Raw genomic sequence first — 27,169 nt, 5'->3', positions numbered from 1 at the left:
TACCTTCTTATTGAAATGCTCTTGTATATTCAGCAAGAGGATGCCAGCTGCATGAATGCATACAGCAGAGAGTGCAGGAGAAGGCACAGTTCACTCCTTTCTGTGGTTTTGCACGTTGATTATTGGAACCTGTTTTTCATGTGCTGGCTATCGCTGGAACACGTGGCGGTGTGAGATGGACAGCTGCTGCACACCAACATTTTAGAATTCTGGGAAAAAAAAAAAAGTATGCCATGCATTTTTCTTTTGTTTGACAGTGTGAGGAAGGGCAGTTTTCTGGCCACTTTAACAGCCATTTGCAATCATTTAGTTTAGTGTCTGTGGAAATACATAGTGCAGCTCAGCTATGCCATGACAGCCTTTCAGTGCCTGTGTTAGTGTTGAGCTGTCCTGTCTTATGTAAGCCAAATGTTTTCGAAATGGACCTGCTTGCAGAAATCTTGTCTCTGGAGAGATGTGCCAGGACAGGGGCATATTGGTTTTGACTTAAGAACTTGTAACCATTTTTCTTAGCCAGATTAAATATTACTAATGACAGCAGTTCTACAGGGAAGCGCAAGTGAACATTCTGTAGATAACTGTACAGGAGGGAGAGTATATATCTTCTCCATGCCTGTTGTTCTCAAAGTCTAGTCTTAGAAAATTAAAAGACAGGAGAAAAATAAATTATTAATACTGCTCATGAAATTTTAAATGTACAAACATATCTTGAAATATAGTAGCAGGAGGGTGATAAACCCACACCCTTTCCACTTTTTTCCAGTAGTGGACATGTTTGTGCAACAGCACTCAAGCACAGCTTCTTACTGCAGGTGCTTTTACCATTTTGGGAGTTCACTGCCCTTGTTTTGTTAGCCTCAGCAGTTTGAAAGTGTTGGCTCACCCGCAGTGCTTGCAAATATATCACTGTCCATGCTGCCTTTGCTTTTTGTATTTACTGGTGTCTTATGCTTCAGGGTTTCCAATGCCCTTGAGAAGCTGTGATCATTTTTTACATCTGAAAGAGTGCCAATTCATTTATTAAGACAGAGTCTGCGAGGCCTGGATAAATTTATTCTATCTAACATTTAATAAAACATTAAATTAAAAATGTGACTTATGCAGTGACATACTCAGCATTATCCTTCCAAGGTTTATATTTGAGTGTTGCAGGGGCCCACCTCTCCAGAAGGTAACATGCTATCAATCTAGCTCTGGGGTGACAAGGCCACTGATGTTTTTCTGTGGTGGTTATTTAATAATTAATTTTTCATTGCTAGTCTGTTCAATAAATGGATTGCAACATTTAAGACCAGTTTAATAGGTTTACAGGTCCCTTATAAATTCCAACAATGATAATAGTTAATAGGAGAATAATGAATTTGTGCTCAAAGATCTCAAGATCAATCAAGCAAATTAAATCTGGCCTAGGCTGTGGCTGCTGAAGTGATTTTTTTTTTTGTTTTGTTTTGTTTTTGTTTTCTAGCATGTTTGTTTTTGGACTTTTTTTTCCTGTAAAATATACCCTGTGTGGATAACTATATCTGATGATTTGCTGAATTTCTTATTATTTCACTTGTCATATTAATTTAAATCTTTAATCTGAGGATGTGGAACGCATATGAAGTGGCACATTAAATCAATATTTTTCTGCAAACGATGTCTCCAAAGAGGGTGCCATTGTGAAGGGGAAATGCAATAATAGGAATAATAAAAAGAAATTGTATCTTGATCTTTCCACATATGTTAGTGCAATGCTTTTTATCAATTAAAAAAAAAAAAAAAAAACACACCAAAAAGCAACATATACCTCTGCTTGTAAAGGCAAAAATTTTCTTTGGACTTTATCACACACTCAAAATACAAAGTGTAAAAAAAGTCCAGATGGGGAAGCCTTGCCAGTTACTATGAATATTTGAGAGCATCAGTGCTACAAAGAAAGAGTCTATTGCTTAGCAGGGGTTTGCTTGGCATCTAAAATAGATGGTCCTTGGTCTCATTAGAGTTCAAGGTAGTCAGAGGTAACCTCATTACGAAAGCTAATAAAGGAGGAAGGTACATTTAGTTTATCTTCTTGCTTTACATCTCACCCAGAGCCTGATTTTCCACTTTCCTTCAAACTTTTCTGTATAATCACTTGAACTGAGGTGATTCTGTCATTTCCCAACCATTTCTACAGCTCTTTATTATTGCACACACAGTACACTGGAAAGGGATTCAAAGCCATGTTATTCATTCCTGGCTCTGAAATTATCTTACTGAACATCCATTCACTTCATTACCCATTTTGTACATTTGTAAAATACAAACCAAGCTGATAACCTCTGTAAAATGTATGAATTAAAAATGCTGGATAAGAACATAGTATGTGAGATACACAACAGTAGGAAATTGGGGCATTCATTTTTCCAGAGCTTTGGGATCTGACATAAGATCTTTTCTTATCAGTTCTTCCTAAAAAGAATTTTTCTTAGACAGGACACTATCAAGAAAATTTTGATGTAACCTGAAAAAGAAGTGGAGGGGGAGGGGGAAACTCTGCACAACAACCACATCTTTTGTAATCCAGGTTCTAAAGAAAACAACCTTGGGTAAGACTACAAATTTAAACCAATCCTAGGCAACCAATACTGCATGTGATACATCAAGATATTTCCTTAGCCTTCTCATTCTTGACATGAACCAACCCTACCACCTCTCAAGCTTGCAGACAGTGATATAAGTAAATATTGCCTGGCTGCAGTTAGCTATGGATGCTGTTCCAGTTTTTTTCTGAACAACCTCTAGAGAGAGCATAGGCTGTGTACCCATATGAAGGTGGAGAAAAGAAGAGAAGGTATTGGGAAAATCAGTTGTGTTGGTTATTGCAGTAGAAAGTAAATGAACCTGAAATGTTTTGTTGTAGTACTAAACTCTAGAGAGAGAGTGGGAGGATACTGTAGCCAAATATAAGAAAAAAACTTGGTCATGAGGGTATCATAAGATCATAAAAAGAGGAAGAAAACTGGTAAACCTCCATTGCTACAAGAATTAATTATTTAGCCTTGATTAGTGAGGACTACATGTACTTAGAGCAGGTACTACCTATAATTAACTGGTAATAGCCCATTTCCAGTCTGGACAGTACCTGATTAATAGTTAATTTCGATGTTGATGTCTAACCTGACAAAAGTAGGTATTTCACTACTGCACGCTGATCAGGTGCTGGATTTGCCATGCTGCAACCCGTCAGTATCACCTGCTGTTATTGCAATATTTGCCATTTTCAAAATTGGGTTCACAACAATAGAATCATTTGGTAGTTTGTGTTGGAATGAACCTTTAAAGGTCATCCAGTCTAACACCCTGCAATGAGCAGGGACATCTTCAACTAGAACAGATTGCTCAGAGCCCTGTCCACGCTGTCCTTTAATGTTTCTGGGGATGAAGCATCTATCACCCCTCTGGGAAATCTGTGACTGCTTGTCTTGTGGCAGGAGACGTTGGTGACCCATTTCTGCACACCATTTCAGTGTCTGGCATGGACCACATTTCCCAACAGTGAACAGTCACCACTGAGAAGCAATGGACACTGACCAGTGAATGCAAATTGCACTTACTGCATAGCAGCTCACCAGGAGGGTATAGTCTGTCTTAGCTCTTATTTTGGGACAAGGAGATGCAGAAAGCTGTGCAACAGCTTCCTGCCAGCTATAGGTTCATAAGTAGTTTCTGCAGTGAGTTTGTGATTCACAGCAGTTGATGAGCAGCAGTAGTTTACTAGTAAAGTATGAAGTGACTTCAGATAAAAAGGCTGGGGCTGAGGAGTGAGAAGATAGGCAATATAGTAGGAAAATGGGATTGTTGTAGCTAGAATAGAGAATCAGGTAGCAATTTTTTTAAAATTTTATTTGCTAAGACAGAAAATGTAACAAATATGCTTTTGAAGTAAGAGAGAAGAAAAGAGATAGGAAGAGGGATTACAAAATGGAAATTTTAGATTGAAATTTTATGTGCTTCACCCCTCCCTTTTCCTCATACACTCTCCTTTAGTCTAACAAATGTCTTGATATTGCTGTGGCTGAAATCCACTTAATATTTGGTCTTTGAATACCCTTGCAATTTCAGTGAAGTCATTCCTGAAACATAGTAGGAGATTCAAACTTAGTTCATATGGGCCTACAGATCAGTCACTGAAGCCCAAGGAATGCTATTTTCTAAAGGGTGGGAGGAGCATTGGTGGGTGGCTTGATTGAACATAAGCATTAAGAATAGATATGATAATGAGATTTGTCCTTGATGTACAATAAGTGCACAGAAAGAACAGATAGAGCAAACCCATGAAGTTGGAAATATATAGGGAGAAATCAGAACATTTAGCAACTATTCTCTCTTATAGAAAGAGTAGGAAAATTTATTAAAAGTAATACCTTACTGATGGCACTGTATAGGCAATTGGAAGAGTATAGTAATTTGTTTAGTGGTTTGTTTTTTTTAACTTTGTTTTATGGGATTAGCAATAACACTGCAAATACTGCAATGATGCAGAATGATAATGTACAAATGCTTGCATGAATTTGTGGCCCTTTAAAATCTATCCTGATGTTACAGAGGCCAGGCAGGCAATTATTACAGTAGTCCCTACTATTGAGGAGAATTTCACTTGGTGTGTAAAATATCCTTTTGTAGCCTAAAATAAATTTTGAAGAGGGAATGACTAGAAATGCAAGAAATTATATTTCCTTACCTGTTAGAAGCACAATGAAATAATTCTTAAGAAATCAGCAAGGTGTGAGTTTTATTTAAATTGTAAACTCAGTTAATTCCTATTCTGTAGGTATGTAACTCAGACATATAAAATCAACATTATCTCATTTACAAAATCATCACCTTTACCTGTCCTTCTCTGGGAGCTAGTTTCTTCAATGAATTTGGGAGTGAAAAATCCTGTTCCTTGCACTCTGCCCAACAGTTCTTTGGGTTGGGCAGAGTGCAAAGATCTGAGAAACCTTTGCTTCTGAGTACTGAGAATCTTTCTGTAGCCTTTCCAAAGTACATTTTATATTTTTTGTAGTGTTTTCAGCCTAATATAATTGTAACCTTCTAGAAATTGGTGTTGATATTTGCTCATTTAGGGTACGGAATCTTCTTTCACACCTTAAATACCTCTTATGGTTGGACATGCTATTTAAAAGCCTGGGGTTGTTAATAAAGTATGGTATGTGAAGTGTCAGTTCATTCTATTTGAGGTTTATGAAAAATGCCATTTCAATTCTACAGTATTGTAACATTTGAAAAATGTTGACTTAAAGACAATCTCTACATATTTCTGCAGAAAATGCTTTGAAGATATTTGCTTTTACAAAAAAATATTATTAGGTTTTAGGCAGATAAAATAACTCTTCCACCTCCATCTAAATAATTTCTTTTGTACTAATGCTTCTTTCAGAGAACTCTGGGAGTGTTTAAATGTCCACATAACAAATTTGATGTGTGTGACTCACTTTAAACTTGGGATCAACACAACACTTTATTTTTTTTTATGAGTTTCTAAATAAAATGCAGTAGTTAAATTTTTTCTTACTGTCTGAATTCCTCAATTTTCAGGCTATCACATGGAGGATCAGAGTGGTTGTCCTTCAGGGTCCTTTTCTAACAGAAGATGTCATCAGAGGAAAATTCAGTGACCAATGAAAAGCTCTAAAATGGAAACATTGCAGCATTTCCACTGAACTTGTTTTATGCCATATTTCTAGTAGCTAAATTATGCACCAGAAAGCTTAATCAAAAAAATAAAAAAAAAAAATAGAAAAAAATATATATACACGCTGTCCAGTGTAGCAGTCAATGGTCTTGTTATTCACATAAACAGCTAAAGATCCTCAGAATCTGCCTGGGCTCTTAGCTTCAGTGACATCTTGAGGAAATATGATAAACCATGCTTCTCAATACCAACTTTTTCCTTTCCTGGGAATAAACTACTTGTTATTATGAGAAGGTAGTCACTGTGTTCCTCTGGCTCTGAGAGGCCTGATCAAACAACTTCCTACCAGAGTGGCCAGCTTCTTGTTCCCTGAAACAGAAAAAATATGTTACTTCCTCTCCATTCTTTTAATAGTGTTTAGGAATGGATTGGTCTTGAGGAGCTGAATTCATACCTGCTAAAAGCACCAGCTCAGGCTTGATTCAGCCATATAGATCATTTATGGACCATGGACAGCCTGAGGGCAATGCTTCTTCAAAAATAAGTAAGAAAGTATGATATGAACTGTGTATAAATCCACATCAGGCTTATAACAGGTGGGTTGAAGTAAAAGTAATTTAGAAAAAAGATTAGTGCTCCTTTCAGGAATATGCAGATTAATGAAGTAATTAGGACAGAGGGCCAGATCCTCAGGGCGTTGTAAATCATCATCACTTAGCTGAAGTTACTGAAGCTATGTTGATTTATAGCACCTACAGAATTGATCCAGTAGCAAATCCTCAGTGATAATGTTGGTGTTTTTCCTGGTAATAGAGCTGCAGGCATCCAGGATGACAGTTGGTTTGAGGGGCAAGTTCAGAATATAGATAAAAGACAAAATGCATATTTAGAGCATGTGGGGAATTTAAGAGTACAGAAGACCTTCTGGAGTTTCTGTGTTCAGTTCCTTTTTACTGTTGCAAGCAATGACATCTTATCATGCCATTCAAATTTTTTCTTAGAAACAAAAAGTGGTTGGTTGAGGCAGGATGGTATTTTAAGCACACACAGCATTACTCTGAAAAACAGATTGAATAGAACTTTTATCACATGCTGCCCTCTGGTTTCTTTTATGATAATTATTTCATCTTTCATTTGGAAAAGGAAAGAAATTAAGGAGAAATTAAGTACATTAAGAAGTGGCGATGGGAGTGTGCTGTGTGTGTTTTTGGGATTGGTATAGACGGCCTATGTTTCTAGAACATTGAGGAACATGATAGAAAGGTGCAGTAAGTTGACTTGTTGCTTTGTAGAGCAGCATGAAGCTTTGCTTAGCTTACCACCTGAGGTATCTGTTCATCTGGGAATGGTCAGCACGCCCCAGTTCTCTGTGCTGCGTCTACTGGGCGAGGGGTTTGGTCTGCCTAATCTTTAGTGCTGGCAGCAATATGCAAAGCCAGAAGGACAACAGCTTGGCTTACAAATAGCATGCTGAGTCTGCAAAGACCAGATAGATTGAAAGACTGTCTATTGACTTGTAAATTCAGGAAATTTGATAGTGAATCCTGTGGTGTACTGAAAATGCAAAAGTGTTCCGTACTGTTTATGAATGCAATTTGCAGAATAGGATTACACTTTGGATGAAAATCAGCTTTTTATGCAGAAGTTCTGAATAAAATCTGGAAATTTTTGATTAGTAATGAAGTGTAACCTCAACTCCACAAACATTTGAAATTATGTGTCTTTTATTTTGGCTGGAAATTTCTACTTGCTTCAGATACCAGAGGATCTGTGATACATGTGACAATGTAGTATGCAAGGAGGAAGATGTGAGAGAAGGAGAGAAAGGAGGGCTTTTTTGATCTTCCAAAATGCTTTTCCTGATTACTGATAGGGACGATAGAATGGATAAGCATTTGGTGTTCATTCCCTAAACTCAATCTTTTTTATTTGAATTTATCCAAATTTCCATCTCTCCAGAGAAGAATGAAACTGAACAATTTGCTGAGAAATGTATTATGATATTTCTAGATGTATTCTTTTTCTGACTAGCTTTGAGAGTCTCTGATGTTTTTCAGATTCAGTTAAGGTACCATCAAATCTTTGCAAGGCAAAGTATAAAGAAATTGACTGTCATCAAACACTAATAAAAGTTATCAAGCTTGTTGTCTTTCCAAAAGGGATGTTCTTATTTTCCTTATCAAATACAACATATTGTGAATGAGAGCTGCTTTATTTATTCAACTAAATTGTTTTGAAAAAATAAGAATAGCAAAATATTTCCATGAGTGTTTTTTTGGAAAACTTTTTGCTCTTCCTAAGAAAACATTTGCTTTCCTGCAGACGTGTAGTTACAAATCTGGAGCTAAATCGTATTAACATTAAAGATAACCTACGTATGGGGTACAGGTTAAAATATCATAATATTTAACTGGTGAATTTTGGGATTGTGGCTTCAGGATTTTTTGCATGTTTTGGTGTGGGTTTTCTGTGTTTCTTAGAGGGGAAAGGTATTTTTGCTGTTGTTTTTTTCTTGATTTGTTTTTAGGAATAGGTCAAAGGTCAAAGAATTCAGGTCATGAAGAAGTTCATAGCAGTATCTGGTAAATCAAAGGCTTGGGAGAGGACACTGTCACTTGCAGGAATATTATCAATTCAGATGATATTTTAAGTATCAGTAGTAGTGCACATGTTCACTGGTTTAGTATTCTTGTGGAAGTTTCTCAAGAGGAGACAAACTCATCCCGGTCTTTAGGAAAGTGGCAGTGTGCAGGAGCTTCAGAGGAATATGGGCTAATTTTGTATCATGCTACTTCCATTCTCATTTGCATTCATCACTATTAAAAATTAGAGGATGAATTACATAGTTTCTTAAGGAGCTCACACATACGGAAATAAAATTTGGATGATGAAATCTAAATTTTTGAAGCTGTTTGTTAGCTATAGTATTTAATGGGAAATGGTGCGTGTTAAATCAGCAGCAGCACCAAGCAGTTATTTTAGTATACTGCCCAATAAAGGGCATTATTTAGACATACTCTGCAATAAAAGTGATTAATTGAGCCAAACTGACTGCACTAAGAAACATGAAATTAAATTGGTAAGCTAGACTTTTTCATAGGTATGTGCATATTCTCACTATGGTAGACTATTAGGAACTCCATTTTCATAGTAGTTGCACCAATGTGAAACTGTCTTGGACTGCTGGATGACATACAAACTGTTTTCAATACCCCTGGCTAGTACCCATCAACAGGAGTCTGTCTGTGGATGTGCTTCTGTCTGTGCTTTATGCCATGCAAGACAAGAGCTGAAATGGATCCACTGTACTACATCTGTGCTACAGAAGTTTTGATATTGCAGATACCAACAATTCTTTTTGAACAGCACAATTCAATGTATGTATGGAAAATCTAAGATGTTCTGTCCAATTGCTTTGTGGTCATCTTAATTAAAAAAAAAAAAAAAAAAAAAAAAAAGATGGAATTAGCTGTTACAAAACTGGTGGTATACATAGCCTTAAGGACATTGGAGAAAAGGAGTTAAACAAGAAGAAAACCTCAAGTTGAAGCAGAAACCTCAAGAAGAATTAAATTAGGGTAACCAAAATAACAAAACCAGACCAAAAGAAGATGAAATTAATTGACTCTACAACTTAAAAGAATGTAGTATTTTGCATTGATCTGGCCTTTGCATTTTTTCCGCAACTGTAGATCTGCAATGGGAGTATTTACCCCTTTGCTGGGAGTAGCTGGACATTGGATAGGAGGAGAGAGGGAAGAAGAAATTTACAAAAAATGATGGGACTTGCCACATAACAGAGACTTGAAATTTACTGGGCAGAGCAGGGAACTGACGTGCAACCAATTGTAGGAATGAATGATGGAGGAAAATGTTGCTCTTTATTTTTCTTGTTATTTTTCTTCCCTAAGGGACAGTCATTTCTATGATGTTATTTGCAATAGGCAAGCTATTGTAAGCTAGCTGATCTGAGAGAAAGCATGAGGAAGAGACACTGTAGGCCAGAGAGAGATTTGTCTGTAGTCTTTTCTCATTTTCTCATTTCTGCTACATTCAGAGTTGTTTTATTTTCCCCCATGTTATGTATCTGGTTTTCTGAATTAATCTCTAATACAGCTTAGTCTAGAGAAAAAAAAAAAAAAAGGATATAAAGGGGGGAAAAAAGAATCAAGTTTTGAATTGCCTGTAAAAATCACCTGTAAGAAAGGGAATTGGCAGGTTTGCTTCCAAACTGTTGCTGAATCAAATCTTGTCATAGTCAAAAAAGAAATAAAATGAAAGTAGTTATTAGAGATGCTATGAAAAATTTTCCAGATGGCAAAGCCTCAGGAAGTTTTAGCCTGATTACAAGCAGAATGAACAACTGACTCTGATGGTTACAAAGACAGCAGCCACCACGTTTGGTGACCTTCCCTTATCATCAAGTGGGTTTGTTGTAGATGTTAATGGAGAACATGGGCAGACTTGCCACCAAGGCCAGTGTTTTGGGGCATTTCTGGTTTCCCACAGGAAGCTGACTACTGAAGGAATTTTTTTTCTTTGATAAATGGATTTTTACCTGCAACTTTGGGATGGGTGTCAGGATACTATCTTGGCATCTGTCCTTAACAATCCAAGTTCTGTGTTAGCCAGTTTGGTCTTATGTACAGTGCATGAGTTAATCGGGAGCAATCAGGCATGTCTGACAAGCACAGTAACAAACATTATAACTTGGGAAGTGTTTTCACCATGTGGCATGTAGATATTTTGACAGTGTACATGCAACTATTTTGAAGTAGCTTATGTAATGCTCTGTGCAAACAGTGATGGTGTAGACATTTAGTGAGGAAATATCTAGGATGATGACACATACAGGTGAGTGACTGGGTCCAAAAATGCCTCTGACAAGACTTAACATATCACAGTGTATGAGTAGATGAATATTCTAAGAATAGGACAGTAGAGTCAGAATGCATGTGGATATCTCTCTTTCCATAAATGCTGGATTTAGGGAAATTTTCTCAGAGTTATTCTCTCACTGGACCTGACCTTTTAAAGTCTGAAACATACCTAAAATTACAAATTCTTCTACCTTCCTGTGCACTACCTCCAGTAATTTCAGAAGGGCAAGCAGCTCTCTGACACTTATTTGGAGTAACAAGGTTATTTGCCTTAGCTATATACATGACATCTAAACCATTAAATTAAGAATGGATTTTATGTATTAGGAATATAATTAGATCTTCATTTAGGTATAGACTGGTAATTAATGTAAATGAAAATACAGGATGATTTTATACGATTTGCAGCTAGACAATTCAATGAGTTGGCTGGGAGATGATAATATCTTCTCCAGTTTTTTTGTGTGGCGTATTGGAATGAGTTTGTGGCTTAAAGCCTTTTCCAGCCATCTACAAACAGCAATTTTCATTCACTATGATTAGGACTGAGTTTGATATGAGGTCAGCAGCTGATTCACTAAGTACCGTGACCTCCTTTCAGTGTCTCATTGCAACACTTAATTCTGTCCTTTCTATCTTTTGTCCCATCAGCTGAGTTCACATCTTTGTTCTGTGTATCTGTAGAGGCTTTTCCTCTACTTTGTGATTTTGTTTAGTCACTGGTATTCCATTTTATATGTATGTATGTATGGCTATAAATGCATCTTTCTACATTGGATCCTTTTGGCATCATTTTTTGTACATTAACTGACATTTTGTCTCCAAAATGTAAAGGTAATTCATCCCATGGATGAAGAGCTGGGCTCAGGTTGCATAGGTGTGTGTGCATACATCTCTGTTAAAATGCTTGTTACTCAGAAGGGATCCAGAACCTTTCCTGCAACTTCTGTGTAGCCTCAAGGCTGTAACTGAATTGTGACAAACTTGAAATTGATGTTTTACAGACAATTTGTCAAATTGGCTATTTGAATTCCAAATATTGGATCTGTCATATCAAACATTTTTTTATTTATTCAATTTATATTTTAAAAATATTTTGAAGGGTGGGGATGAAATTTATAAAAGGTTGAAAGCAACAGGAAAATCTGTTGTGACATTATCTTATCCTACTTTACCAGTCAGCCTGTATTTCATACTTTTTTCCCTCTGTATGTCATAACATTTTTTAACATATGAATATGCATTACACTTATTGTTCCAGTTTATTTTATTATAGCTTGTGACGTTCAAAGGAAAAATTTATTTTGAGTATTGAAAGTTTTGATTATCTAGGCATTTTTTTGATATGTAAAATCATTCTTACTTAAGTCATTAGCTCTACTTTGTTTGAAAGTAATTGTTGCTCTTTTTTATTATATATATCTATTATTGTATTAATGAATATAATTTAGATTATTGAACCTGATAATTCTTTGGTGAGTTCACAGCAAGGGCACTTTGGGCTGAACGAAAAATTGTAAAATTGTAGTCAATAAACCAATTAATGTTTCAACAGTGTATACTATTAGGCAGCAGTGCAATGCTGATCTTATAGCAGTCTTTAATGTTTAATCTTGAAGAGCAATAAGATATTACTCTACTTTTTTATTTATGCTTTGAAAAGCATTATTTGAGAGTAGTGGAAAGTAAGAGCATGTTTCTTCAAATTATTCTTTCAAATAAATCACTTTTCAATAGGTCCTAGCTTTAAAAAACATCAACAACAAAGATAAACAATGAAAATAGTGTAATTTAAGAGATTGCTTCAGCTTCTTAAAACGCTATTTGTTTGGGAAATTAAATGCCTATTATAATATTCTGAGTGCTATCAATGGAATTAAATGAGGTTTTTATTTTCAGGAAATGATAAACTGTGTTGCAGACTATGCCACACCCTGCAGTTGCTTTCCCTCCTTGTTTTAAGATTAAGAGCCTCAAGTATCATTAGCAATCAAGGCAGGCTTTCCTACAGGAACAGTATCATTACAAATAAGTAGCTTAGCACTCTGTGCACGTTAATGCACAGAACAAATCCTAGCACTGATTTGCGAGCTCTAAAACCCATTAGAACACAGGCCCCAAAAGGGGCAAATCACTGAAATGTGCTAATTATCGGTCAGGCTCTTCAGAAAGACTTTGGGTCAATGCCAGGCATTTTTAACATTTTCAGTAAGTCTAGACTGAGTTTTCTGCTTGGCTCCTTCAAGAAACTTGTAGGTAGAGAATTTGTTTCATGTGTGCGTATATTGAAACCTTATGGATTCATGTGAGGTTTTGTGTTAAAAGGAAATCCATATTTAGTGAGATCCAGAGTATTGTTGGGATAGGAAGGGCTGTCACATTCTGCCATTTACCCTGTGCTCGGTTCTTGAACCTGGCCCAGGTTGTATCACCATTGTTGCTTGCCTGTCTGTTGTTGGGGAGCTGAAAAGCAGTCAGTGTGAAATAATAAATGTGCAAATGTTTTCGCCGATGTCATGCCTGGTGCACTGCAGACTGTCTGGGGCGGGGAGCTTCTCTGTGACAAATGGACAATGTGTGAATTTATGGCTCTGTCAGGTCATTCTCATGTCTAAGGGAATGGGTATAGTGGCTATCGACCAGCAGAGAATTTATATCTGGGATTGACTATCGTTTTTCAGTACAATGGATTGTTTCTCACACGTCTCATAAATAATGTTCAGCTTTTCACTCAAACTGATGAGTATACCAAAAAGTTGTATTTTCTGCTTTCTTTCTGCTTGGTGTTCAAACAGTGATGACATCTTGCCACTTTCTTCTGCAGCTTTTATATCTATGAGGCCTGAGAGAGAAAAGAAGATAAACAGCTATAGAAGTGCCTACTTGCTTATTTTTTTTAAGCAGTCAGAAGCCATCTGTTAAAGGATGTGTACTGACACTGTCTTTCATTCTGGCTGAGTCAGTGGTGATGGGAATGGTTCTCTACACTTTGGCATCTCAGGTTGAAAATGTTCCAGGAAGGTGGTAGAAACTGAAGCTTCCACTAAATGAAAGGGATGTTCATTGGCTTCAGTGAAACTTAATGTATTTTTACAGTACAGGAGAGGCTGGCAGGGTTTAAAAGCACATATTCCTTCATGTAAGCTATTCATTCATGTAGGAGCTGATTAAAGCAACCAGTCATGGTCAGGTTTGCTCTATGTAACTAGAATAAATCTGTCATTTTCCTTTTTGGTGAGAGGACCACAGTCCTACACCATGCTTTCTTTCAGCTATGTTTGTGGGAGCAGGGGAGAGTGGAACAAGACAGGGCACTTCAAACAGTCGTAAAAATTCATTGTAAGCTTTTCCAGCCTACATTCTTCATTTGTGATCAGGCTGCCACCTGGAACTGGTGGAAAGTATTAACCACAAAACCTGTGGCTTCCTATGTTTCACAGGGAAATCAGATGTCAGTGTTAGGGATATGTAGCCTCTTCTGGTGTGACTATCCTTCTGTCCTCTTCAGAGCCAAAGTAGTATTCACTCCTTTTCTCTGCTAACTGTGTTGGATCCCAGAGCTGTCTGCACACTTAGTGCTTGCCTAGCAACTGTGTACTTTGGCAGGCCACACTGGGAACAATACTGCAGCTTAATTCCCAACTTAGCTTGAAATGAGCCAGCTTTGCTTTTGCTGGTGGTGTAGGCACTGAAAATTTGGTGGCAGCTATTTGCTGAAGGACTTACTCAGAATCTCCTGGATTGGGCAGTCCTTAATGGACTGATATAATGGATACACTCTCACATCAAATGTGAGTGGTAGGAACTGTTGTACAGTTTACACCACAGCAGTAATGGGTCTCCTGGGGATTTGCACCTTATAGTACGTTGAGAGCTGGGTATGACTTCTTTTTTTTTGGCAGGGGAAGGGATTGGTTTTGGTTTGTTTGGCTTTTGGGGAGGTTTGTTGGTTGGTTGGTGTTTTAGGGGTGTTGTGTTTCTTTTGGTTTTCCCTTCAGCTTCATTCTACCTCAGAAAAAAGATGTACCCATTCTTAAAATGTGAACTATATCCTAGTTTGTTCCCTTCAGGAAGAAAATTCCTTTCTACTAATTTCTAATGCTTTTCCTGTACTTTCATACTAATGGAAGTACTGCATGGGTTTATGTTACATTGCATTCCTTTTCATAATAAGAGAAAGTGTGATTTAGAAAGGCCTGAAGTGGATAAACAAATAGGTTCTTAATTTTTATTTTGGTTGATTTTAGTATTCTTCAGCTGTTTTAACTGCTGTATATTAATTTGGATTTTTTTTCCCCCTGTGTCTTTGTGAAAGCAGATTGTTGTTGCAGTTGTAGTAGATCACCAATCAACACGAAAATATTTTGCCTGGATTTTGAACTCCTAATATCAGGGTTAAAGGATATTTGGATTAGGTTTGGTTTGAATTATTTCTTCCTCCTGTTTGAGGAGAATACAATTAAGGCTGAAACAAGATCTTTTTCTTAATAAAGAGAGAACAGTGTATCCGCTATGTGTATCTTTATCCTCAAAGTCTCAGAAGTGAATTCATTAGAAGGGAAGCCTTCTAGTGATTCGGAGATAAGGCAGCATGCTTCCACATGGAAGATTTAAGTTCAAATTTACAACTTTTTCTTCATGCTTTGGAGTAGCTGCTAATAAGAGGAGGTAGTATAATTTCTTAAAAATTTTCCCCTTGTCATACACTGAATTGCAGTAATTGAAAATGCATCCAGAGCCTCAGGTCAAAGAATGAAATATATTCAGGAGTTCCTGCACTGAACACCTTCTATCCCATGGCAAGAGACCATGCTATTAGAAACTCTGAAGAAGTGCAGGGTGAAACTATTTCTGAATGCAGGTCCTATGTTAGCTGTGTGAGACCATTTTATGGTTGGATTTGGGGTTTGTTTTTATTGTATTTCCACTTCAAAAGAAAACATAACTGTAGCTGAGCAGTAATACTTCACCAAGCTTTGCTTGCTATAGCCTGCTAGGCATAGCTCCCCTGGGAACAGCATACTCCCCTCAGATGCCTCTGAACAGACAAGGTTTCTTTTCCTTGACCTATGGATTTGATCCCAATCTACAGGGATCCTGGAGTGCAACTGATGCTCTCTCCCTTGATCCATCTGAAAGCGTGTCGTGTTGCTATACAGCTGGTGGACTTAGACAATGTATACACATAAAAGGCTCAACCAGAAATCACTGACCTTGTTTGCTTATTCTAGCATGGTCTTTTTCATCCATTATGAAACTGAGATCAAGTGCACAGTGGTGCTGAAAGCAAAAGGCTTGTCATGGACAGCCAAGGGAATGTGTGTCCAGTGATGAGGATCAGTAGAGGAGTTGCATCTGACTAATGTGACGCAGAGTTAAATACGTCTCAAGCTCCCATAAATGTGAGTGACAAAGAAGCCTTGCCATTCTTTGTGAGCGTCATCCTTTATGAATTGGTATACTTTTCACAGCACAGTACTTCCTTTCTGTATCTCCCATGCCAGTGTAGGTTTTGTGTCTAATCCCTTGGAGTCTATCCGTGTGTCTAAAATGCATCCCATAAGCTCAGTGAGAGCTTATATCCAGAATTTTGAATAAGCAAGTAGGATTTCTTGAATAGTACTTCACTTGTAAGAATTTCCATGCATGGTACTGTGGTCAAAATTGTGTTGATAGCCCGTGAATGTCTCAAGAGAAGAAAGATTATGTGTTCATCATTTACATAGAAAAATTATTCTTCTTTCTGCTGATATTTTCTTGTGGGTTGGGTTTTTTGTTTGCTTCTCAATGAAAAAGGTTTTATATTTGGAGATGGCTGTAAGTATGTATGTTTTTAGTCATGTAATAGATATGATGCTGTGCCACTCAAAAATGATATGCTGTGATAAAGCACTGAGCTGAGATCTGGTGCTCAGTCTCTTAACTTTCATAAAGGTTTTGAATAACCCTTGGTAGCTCACTTATCTTTGTAATTAATTTCACATCTGTGAAGTAAAAGTGAATCTTACTTTTTCTCTTCCACATATATATCATTCTTACATAAATGTGAGAAAGATTTTTTAAAAAGAATATTTCTATGAAACAAATTGAGCGAGCTGTATCTTATCTGGTTTTTCAGTTAATCCTCTAATTTACCCAAATGAGATTATTAAAAGTAAGAAAGTCCTTTTTCACTGTTGTAAAACAGTAAGGAGAAATAAAGTATTTTTAAAGATAATGAAATTAGGAATCATTATTATATTTTTTAAAAAACAGAGAGCTTTATTCTTGCGTAAGTATGAGGACAAATCTTTTTTTTTTCCCCTCTTTTCCAAAGTCATATTCACTTTTCCATTTGTGTCCCATTGATCAGTTTGGGGTTTACACATAAAAACATAGTGCTTGCTAAGATTAATGTGTTTTTACATTATATACATAATACATATACATTTTTAATTCCTTGCATTCAAGTAATAGCTTAGACTTTTTTTATAGCTCTTCTTACTATGAAACTCATGCCATTTCATCCAGTGAGTGATTCAGTCTCTGAAGTCTGGCAAAGCAAATAAATATCTAACAGCAGAGTGACCCACAATGTTGTACCTTTCAGAACAGCAGTATTACCTTTAAATCACTAATTTGTCTTTGCAGGGCTTGATATAGAATAGTGGGCTGTATTCAGTGCTGGTGCATATTGTTACTGGAATGAGTATCAAGGCAGCTTAGGAATGAGTAAGAGAAAAGCAAAGTTCAAGCATGTTGTCCCAAAATCTAGTCGGTAAATTGCTAAATAACCAAATATTGGAGTGAGATCTGGGAGCAGCTGATGATTTCTAAAATGAAGGTTCTGCCACCTGTGTAAAGTGGTTGACAGTTGAGGGTTTGACAGCAGCTGATTTTTTAAACTGTAGTTTTATACAAGGATATCTACTTGTTATCATAAAAATGTGTTTTCTTTACCTATTAAATTACAAAAACCACTTCAACTTCCAGTGTAGCTATATATACCTTTAATTTTCAACATATATTTTCTTTTGCCTCTGAATTTGAACAAAAGCGGTTTCAGTGACTTTAACTAATGGAAATGCCTCAAAATAGGATTTGGATTATTATATAAATTCTTGATATTATTCTGAGAGTATAAGAAAAATACCAGATCTAAACTTTCAAAGTACATGTTTCAATTTCTAGGTTTTGGGGCATGGAAAATTGGAGCTTGATTGTCTTATAATAGGCACCTATTATGTATGTTCAGTGATCAGCATTATTAATGTTGTGTTTGCAGTAATGGCTATTAATGCTACTATAATTCTAAAATAAACAAAAAAGAATGGTTCAGTTCAAAGGGACCCACAAGGGCAGTCTAATCCAACTGCCTGTTGGATTTTGCTTTCTGATATAAGTTTGGTTGATTCTGAGAGAACTGGGTAAATACTTAAAATAGGTAAAATCATTATCTGAGAGATAAATATTCATAAAATGATAGAGGTCATGTACCTACTCATAGAATTTGCAAGAGATGAATTTCATACTAACTCAAAATTCAGGACATCTACCTGCTGGCAAGGCCAAATTGCAGAAGCAATTTCTAGGAAAAGAACAAATCCCACAGCAAACTCTTTACCTTGCAGAGATCAAAGTTACTCAGCTAAAGGCGCTGAAATACTTTTTGGTACGTTTGATATAAAGATTTCCTAAAATCAGACAAGATATTGAAAACTAGAGCTAGATTTGTTATTTTGAAATTTTGTGGAGTTTTTGTTGAATAACAGCTTATAAAAATTCCTATTATAGAAGATCAATCCTTGGCTTGCATTAGACAAACTGTTTTGATTTCTATGCATGTCACAACCTTCGAAATCATTGCTGCCTTAAAAGTAACCTTACTCTTTTCTCTCCTCTCTCACCTTATTTCCTAAAATACTGCCATTTTTATACTTGTCACACATGTTGAGAGCTCATTCTTTCACCTACAGGAATTTATGTGATTCTAAGTGCCCCTGGAAGACAGTAAGCTTAGACTGGGTGTTAGGAAGAAATTCTTTTCTGTGGGGGTGGTGAGGAATTGGAAGTGGTTGCCCAGAGAAGCTGTGGATGCCCCATCCCCGAAAGTGTTCAAGGCCAGGTTGGCATGGTGGAGTGGGAGGTGTCCCTGCCCACGGCTGTGGGGTTGGAAATAGATGATCCTTAAGGTCTCTTCCAACCCAAACCACTCTGTGATTCTGTGATTCTACAGTAGAAAACCAGCAACCTTAATTTAAAAGACCACTGGATGTGTTTTGGAAGGTTTTCTTCTTAAATTGATAAAGAAGCATTCAGACAATCATTTCTGCTAGAATTTCTGCATAATGCTGAAACCTTAAGCCATTGAAGCTGTTAAGAAAGTGGATGTGACTACACCTATGCAAATGCAAAAAATTTAAAAGCATAATCATATGAGATTTTTAAGGTTTGTTGCTATTTATAAAAAATTATTTTTATTTCTTTTGCACTGACTTTTCTCCTAACTTTTTAATCTAAGTTTGTGCTGGTAACTGATTTTAGGTTCTGAGATTCTCCTTCAGTGCTATGTACATTTTTATGAAAAAGAAGAATCACTAATATTCAGAATTTTGCAAATCTGCATTTCATGTCATATTTGAATCACTTTTGCTAAAATATGAATTGTTTTCTATTTCTATTTTTCTTCTGGAACAACTCAAAAAAGAAAAGCTGGCTTTGAAATCAGCCAACTCCTAGTATGATTTTACTTTTCATGGTAAGTAAAAATAGAAGGAGTATCTTAGTAATTTTGTTTACTTCAGGAAAACATTTTGGAAAAGAATAGGAGATTTAAGGAGATGCTTAGAAAAAAAATATAACAGTAAATTAACAGATTTTCAGCAGGCTATTTGCTTGTAGAGCCTTTCAAGACCATACAGTGAGACAGTGTGGATAGGTGATGCCTCAGGACCTTTCATCTGACTATTTACTTTCTGGAGTAAATAATCTGAGCCATTTTTCTTAGTGATGCTTATGGAATGCTTTGATGTGCAGGTAGAGGAATAGCATATCTTTTTTTGCTATAAGGGAAACTGGAGGCAATTGTGTTGCATCAGATTTTGGAAAGACAATTGTTTATGAGTCTGATATCACCTGCATTCAAAGTCAGAGATCTTTTGGCTTTCAATTCCTTTTCCTTATAATAACTTCTGCGGATTTGATTACTGAGTCTTTTATCTCTGGCAACTTTTGAGATAGCATAATGTTGTGTCAAAAGCAAGTAGAAAATTTTGAGATGTGCCTCCAGGTTCTGGTCTGACTAGTGTGTAAGTCACTATCTCTGTGTAGTACAGACAGCTGGAGATGGAATTGGGGACAAGGAGAAGAGGTCTGTTGGTGCACACTGAGAACCTACACAGGCACATAGAAGTTCTAATCCCTAGCTGAGATGACAAATACCATTGCTTTATAATTGTTTTTGCTCTTTTTGTTTAGTGTTGTTTCAGTTGGTCTTGAGAATTAATTACACAAATATTTCAGTGAAGTGACTTTTTCAGCATCGGTGATCTCCCACACATGGATGAGCTTAAAATAGCTATTACACTGATTTGATGGACAGAACCATGATAGGAAAACTTAGGTTAGCTTGGAATTTCCAATTAAACAGTATAACAGTTAAATTTAAGGCCATTGAAAATAACCTAATGGTGTATTAACAGGAGTGATTTCAAATAATAGGTGACATCTCATTTCAAACAATTTCCCCAATGTCCAAGAATATCATCTTTGTGTTTTTGTATGTCGAGTAAAATTGAATCCCTAGATGGTTTGTAATGATTCATTCTTGTGGAAACTATTGAAACTGCTCTTTACTCTTCAAATTTGGCACAAGCCCTTATGCAGTTTAACAGTGCTGTGATTTCATCACTGCTATGTTTTTGTTTATCAGTACTTTATCCTCGTTCTTCACTTACCCTATAAGTTATGGATTTCAGGAAGCTTTTGAAAAGTGAAATCTTAACATTGTTCTTTGGAGGGTTAATTCTTTTTGTCCCCGTGTCCTCTCTACCACATATAGTCTGAGATTCATTTTTGAAATTCAGCACTTGAAAGTGTTGCTGTGAGGCTTATACCATGCTGGCTATTCCTCCTCTCTCTGTGGGAAGTCCTGGTTGGGCCTCAGGCTTGTCTCATACATGCACCAAATTGTCATTCAGAACAAGAGCACAATACCTACCATTGCTCAGTATTAACTTACGTTTTGGCATCCTTCAGTTGGAAATGCTTTAATTCCTACTAATGTGGTGGGAATTTTTCATAGGATCATGGAAATGAGGATTCCTAAAAGCCAGTTGGATTGTGCAGCATCAGCCTCAGCTATAACAGAATTTTCTGGACTGATTTGAAAAAGTGAAATCTCAAATCAAACACCTTTTGCCTTTCATCTCATTAGACTGGGGGGGGGGGGAGGGGGGGAAGGTGTGTGTGAAATCTCTTTTTCTTTAACTTTTCTTTTATTTCCTTGATTTTTGTATTTAGCCTTCAAATAGCTTGTGTTATGTGTCTTAACTGTTTTTAAGTTTTAAGCCTTTAAGGGTTTTAAGCCTTCATCTTAAAGGTTGATATTGCAAAGGAACATGTTAAAAAGAGCTGAAAACATTATTAGATATTGAAATGCTTGCAACAGGGATGAGATATAATTTTCCTGTCTTCAGGGGAATTTAAAGTTACTATTACGAATTAAATGAGTCTGCATGTGTATTTTAATGCATAAAAAGTTTTATTTAAAAAAATGTGCTTTCACAATATATGAAACAGTATGCAAAACTATCAGCTATTAGTCAATTTTTTAAAGTTGTCATATATTCCACATTTTCTAGTGCTGACAAAATGAGATAATTTACGAGGCAATTTGCAGTATGGCATAAATATATAGCATTCATCAGATAAAAATGGTTGCTGAGGAATTATACCATATTTAGTAGCATTAACTTTTTTGCCCTTTACCTAATGGCATAAAAATGCTTCTGGAATGAAAATAGTTCTTTTCTTGAAATATATCCTCCATTAATATTGCTTGTAATTTCTGTTATGCATCACCAATTATATCTTGGCACTTTGCCTATCATGGCGGATATGCTGTTAGAGTTGCAAAACCATTTAATCTAGAAGACCTGGAACAGTGCATTAGATTTACAGCAGAGAGAGAGAGAGAGAATATAGGAAGAAATGCAATTTTCCAGAATCTCTTGCTAATGGAGATTGGATGCCTACCAGAAATGATGCTAAGGAGATCTGAGGTATGAGAGTAACAGAGAGAGGAGAGACCTTCTGCTCTGTTGCCATTCAAGCTGTAACCTGCTATGACAGTTGTCAACATTGCCCTTTCTGATTTCTCCCAGTTGTATTCCATTTATTATAAGCACATCAAAGAGATGCCTGTTGGGGCATCCAGAGGAGAGTCACTGCAGGAGGCTGGCTAACAGATTTAGTCAAAAGTATCCTTGCCCCCTGCTATGAGCAATAATTTAATGAGCACTTCACAACAACAATATCAAAACAGATATGCCCCTTGCTTTCAGTGGAGGGAAGAGGTGAGAAGAGTGGGCTTCCAAAATGCATCACATGTATTTTTTGGATCTGGAATCTGGGCCCCTGTCTTTTTTTCTTGTTACAGTGAGCAGAGTGTAGAATTAAGTTAAAAGCTTGACCTGTTATACAAGATGCATGATGTTTGAAAGCAGACAAACACTGCAAGGTTTTCTTGCTGATCCCCTTTTTATTTTTTATCTTTGAAAATAAGAGGTAAGAAGGCCTGTATCTAATCAGGGAGTTGGTGGTTTTGGTTTTTTTTCTTTATTTCTTTATTTGTGACTTTAGTTTTTAAATTTTAAAAGGAAGATAGGTATTAATAAAGCAATAGACAAAGGGCAATGTACAAACCTCAAACTGTTTTGTGGAATATAAGATAAAAAATTAGTGGAATAAACCAGTACAAAACCTGTAATGAATTGGAAATACTTAAATAAAGATAATAATTCTACAAACCAGATATATGATATTACATACATACCAGATATGTATTCTACATACCAAATCTCTTGCAACTCCATTTTGCTAGAGTGGAAAAACATATGTAGCAAAGAATCACAAACCATTCATTAGAATGAAGCAATTTCTTTGTGAAAGCAGCTGATCAGATTTCTGGCACATGTTTGTGGGGGCAACTAAAAGGGCACTTCTGAAAAGTAGATTGTAGCCTCAGTTGAAGCAGTGGGGTTCATGATGCAGTAATTTTCCAAATATCATGCAATGGTTGCTCAGAGATATGTCATCCAAATTCAGGTAAAACAACTAAATGACTACTAAAAGAACTGCACAAGTTGCACACATGCACAGCAGAATCATCCAATGAAGTACCAAGAAAATAGCATTACCTGGTGAAGGGCTATACAGTTTTGTTATATTTTGCAAATCCAGTTAACTGTCTAAAATATAGACACACATTAATTCCTAGTACCCATTTCACAGTCACAGAATTAATTATTTAACTTCTGAGCCACAAAATTATTCTTGTATTAATGTCCTATAGACTTCTTATAGATCAGTGCCAGTCTTTTAGATTATTCACTAGAGTTTACAAAATCTGTTGTTCTATGATCCTAATTCAATTTCATTTTCAAAGAGAAACTGTAGGAAGCCATCACCAGTACACTAATATGGGGCAAGCTGTTACTAATATCAAATCAGAATTCATTAAAACACGATGCTGGAGATATCAATCCTTTATTAAAGTCAGGTTATGCCAGTGCATTTCTGTCAATGCAGAAGGTGAATAGTTCACTCAGGATTTCTAGTGCAGTTGCTCATAATTAGCCTACAGGATGTTGAATGTCAGTTTGTTACATATTTATGCCCTAGGGGTGTGAATATTCAGTTTAACATATCATATAATGGACCTTTCCATTATATCCTGCCTTGTTTCCAGTTTTTCCTTTTCTTCCAGTGTATAAGGAAATCTCTTTTTTACTTACCAGAAAGCCTCTTTTTACACAAACCGGCATTGTTTAAATGAAATTGATCAGTCTCATTTTCTCACTTTTTCTGGGTCCTTCTATGACTTTTAAGCTTCAGAGAAAACAGACAGCTGGCTTTGTAGCTTGTAGGAGTGTGGATATCACTGAAGTCTAGATAACATTAATGTGACTGGGAGTTAATTTGCTTGCCTACGTGCTCTGCATTGTGGGGTGCATCTTTAGGTAAAACAGTTGTGCTGGAAAAGCAGTCTGCTTTTAGAGCTGGGTAGTATGAATAAGAGGAGATAAGAGGATTCACAGCCAGAATAATTTCTAACTGATGCTGTTAAACCTTGATTTAGGATATTTCTGCACAGCTTGGCCCATGCTCACAAAATGAAACTGGTGGACTGTGCTGAGATCATAGGCAGAGATTAAACATTTATAGTTAAGGTAGTATACTATGGTATTGCTGCTGCCCAGAGGCAAAGCATTGTAATGCAGATTCAGTATTGCTGCTGCAAGAGCTCTAAAACAAAAGGGGACTTAGAGTCTCTTCTTTGGTACTGGCTCCTGGCTGTTCTCAAAACTACATGTATTCCTATTTTAGTAGGGGGGCAGAGGAAAAGGCTTATAATAAAGCTTCAAACCAGCATTTTCTGTCCTTTGTCTGCCCTTTGGGTCTGTCCTCTGCTTCAAGTTTACCCCTATGTATATTAGGTTACCCTGCTTTTGTAAACTGGTTTATGCAATTAAATTCTGCCACCTGAATGAAAGCCTATATAGCTGTGTTGGTGGTGATGACCCAGTGGAAAGACAGGTAGATTAACTAGAATATGTGCTATTAGAGGGCCACAAGTTGTAGACTTTTGGATTTTGCAAGCATTCTTGTCATATCAGTGACCACTTTAGGTATATATATGACAATCATGTTTAGAATGTGTCTTGTTTCTTTTTAAGTGGTTGTAAGAAATGATTTCTTGACTGCCAGCAGCAGCTGGTACTATTCAAGAGTCCTTTGTTTTGCTTTGTTTGTATTTATTTGCATACCAGAGACTGCTGTTTGCATAATAAGACCACTTCTAATTTAAGTCCCTGTATGGCTGATAGCACACATGGTACTTCTCTTGTGCTGTCCTGAGGTCCAGTTCAGCTGTCTTTCTCACAAAGTATTGACTTGGTAATGTTTGTTGTTTCTGAAGAAAGTAATAGGGTCATGGCAAAATGTTTTTGATTCTAAGTGTCATAATTGTTATGCTTTAAATTTCCTGGTGTTGACAGGTTGTATGAGGAGGAAGTGAGGAAGGGACTTAAGGACAGAGGTCATCACATCTTCGTGATACACATGGACCAGTTATGATAAGCAAGCACTACTTTACTGCAATAAATGGCATTGAGAAAAGAAAAATGGCTGTCTGCAAAAGTCTCATGGAGGAGAAAATTCTAAGATGAGTTCCCATGGGACATACAGAAAATACTTAAACCTTTTTTAGTCTGCACTTACTGCTACAATATTGGAATTACACTTTTGAATCACTTTGTAAGCATGTGCTTAGAGAGGATTTTTATTATGAAATTACATAACTTGAGATATGATTAGCTAGTGCCATACTTGAGCATAACAATGTGATTTAAAAAGAAGTACTTGCTGGAGGGGCACCTACAGCAGGGGTAATTGTGCATTGGTAAGTTCTTAATTCACATATAGCTGAATATAAGCATGTGTGAAAGCTGAGTGTGACCTTTTCTCTGAAAAGGATTGGAGATTTTGACTGGTTTCTTAGAGAAAACATTGTCTGATTGGTCTCTGTAAGAGATAAATGGCACCATCTCATAACAGAAGTGCTGCTGCTTTCTTAACTGGTGTTTGTTTTTTTTTATGAAAATTAGCTACCCTAAAAGTGGCAACCATCTTTCACAAACACATGACTCTTGTCAGCACTTGGAAAAGGGAAGAAGAACACAGTTATTTGCCAGAAAAATACAATTAAAGCAACATCTTGTTTTAATGCAGAGTTTTGAAAACAGGGATGACCTTTAAAAGTTGTATTGTCTTTTTGCTAGCTTATGACAGAATCTATGCAAGCCTGATTTGTCACAGCCCAGCATCATCATTTGAGGAGATTTGTGAAACTTCTTGCTGTTGCTTATCTTGTTGTTTTTTTGTTTTTTTGTTTTTTTGTTTTTATCTTGTTTTTTTCTTTCTGCTTTTGTGTTTATTCTATCATTCAACATAAAGATAACTTAAGCTTCACCCACTGTGAGGAAAAGGGAAGAAGTACAAACCCACATCTACATGAACATCAGAATGTCAGAAAAAACAGGCATTTGTATGAGAGGAGGATTAGTATGTCTTTTTATGGCCTGCAGAAAAGGAAAAGGAGATATGGAGCAACCGTAATACGTAGAAAAATAAATTAGGGCCTTTGTGGATAATCCCATTACAAAGTGCAGGTTTGACATAAGGGTTTGGGAATAAGATCTATTGGAGACATAGGAATTTCGTCAGTTGACTTAACTTTGACCTTAGGGAACTTTTTGTGGCTTGCTTTGTTTGACTATATCCTAATATAGGGTGGTTTTGTTTGTTTTGAGTGAAGGTAGGGGAAATTGGTTGTTTGAAAAATGCTTTGAAAGTCTTGGATGGAGACAAGAGATTCTTACTGCAGGCAGTTGGCATCAGTTTTATACTTGTGCTCTGCTGAGAAACAGTGAAGAACAGGTAAAAATGCCTTTCACCCTCCACTGTCTTTCAAAGTGTGTAATTGTTTACCGTGGTGTAATGAAAGTGTAAAAATGCTACTGAACTAGACAAAAACATCATTTCATGCTTATTTTTCCAGGTACAGATCACTACACAATGATCAAGACAGTAGCAAGCCAGGCTTTCCTGGTAGATACAGGGTACCCACACTGGACAGAGTATGTTACCGTGATCACAAATTCCCTTGAGAAACCTTCTTTTTCCTTGAAGAAGATATTTCTCATGGGAAGTTTCTAAGCAATCAGAAACAACCTCCTCTGTCTGTGCAGTCTACCTCAGTGATGGCTTGAGACTTCATCTTGAAAATGGAGTAGGAGAATATGGCACAACTGCTGAGATAATCCTGCCTGAATTAGCATCAGTTGTTCATCTGATTTATTGCCTCCTCCTGGGTGTGTTCCATACCTGGTGGCAATTAGAGTTAGTTAGACTGTGCTATCTTTTGTTGAGCAAATCTGAGTAAATCTGAGCTTTCTACTGCTTGCAGAGTTCAAGAGCCTTTTTTTCTATGTGACATGTCTCTGAAAATGTGGCCTGACAGAAGAGGCAGTGCCTTCCTGCATTCCCTTTACTGAACACCACCTTGCAAAATGATGTAGGAGTTAACTACTTGCATTCTCTTATCATCTAGAATCATTAAGTCAAGTTGGACTCCAGTAAAGTGGCTGGAAATAGGCTTGGAGAGGCGAAATCCTATGGAGTTATCAGAGTCTAGAGAAGAAAAGTGTTTTCATTAGTCCCACATAATTTTTTTTTTTTTTTTTTTTTTTTTTTTTTTTTTTTTTTTTTTTTTTTTTTTTTTTAATTAAAGACAAAATGTATCTCAGGCTAAAGTCACAGTGCACTCTTCAGATAATGCAAATTTCAAAGCCTCATGACCAATATA

The 27,169-nt window shown here is 36.6% G+C and overlaps 1 protein-coding gene across 1 annotated transcript in view; it reads left to right on the top strand.

Annotated features, from left to right (window-relative positions):
* PCDH9 (protocadherin 9) overlaps nucleotides 1–27,169 on the top strand; it is a 666,360-nt gene that overhangs the window by 186,067 nt on the left and 453,124 nt on the right. The gene's annotated exons all lie outside the window — the stretch shown is intronic.

This window comes from Oenanthe melanoleuca, chromosome 1 (assembly GCF_029582105.1).
Source record: "Oenanthe melanoleuca isolate GR-GAL-2019-014 chromosome 1, OMel1.0, whole genome shotgun sequence".
Taxonomy (NCBI): Eukaryota; Metazoa; Chordata; class Aves; order Passeriformes; family Muscicapidae; genus Oenanthe; species Oenanthe melanoleuca.
This window is presented reverse-complemented; position numbering and strand designations above follow the sequence as displayed.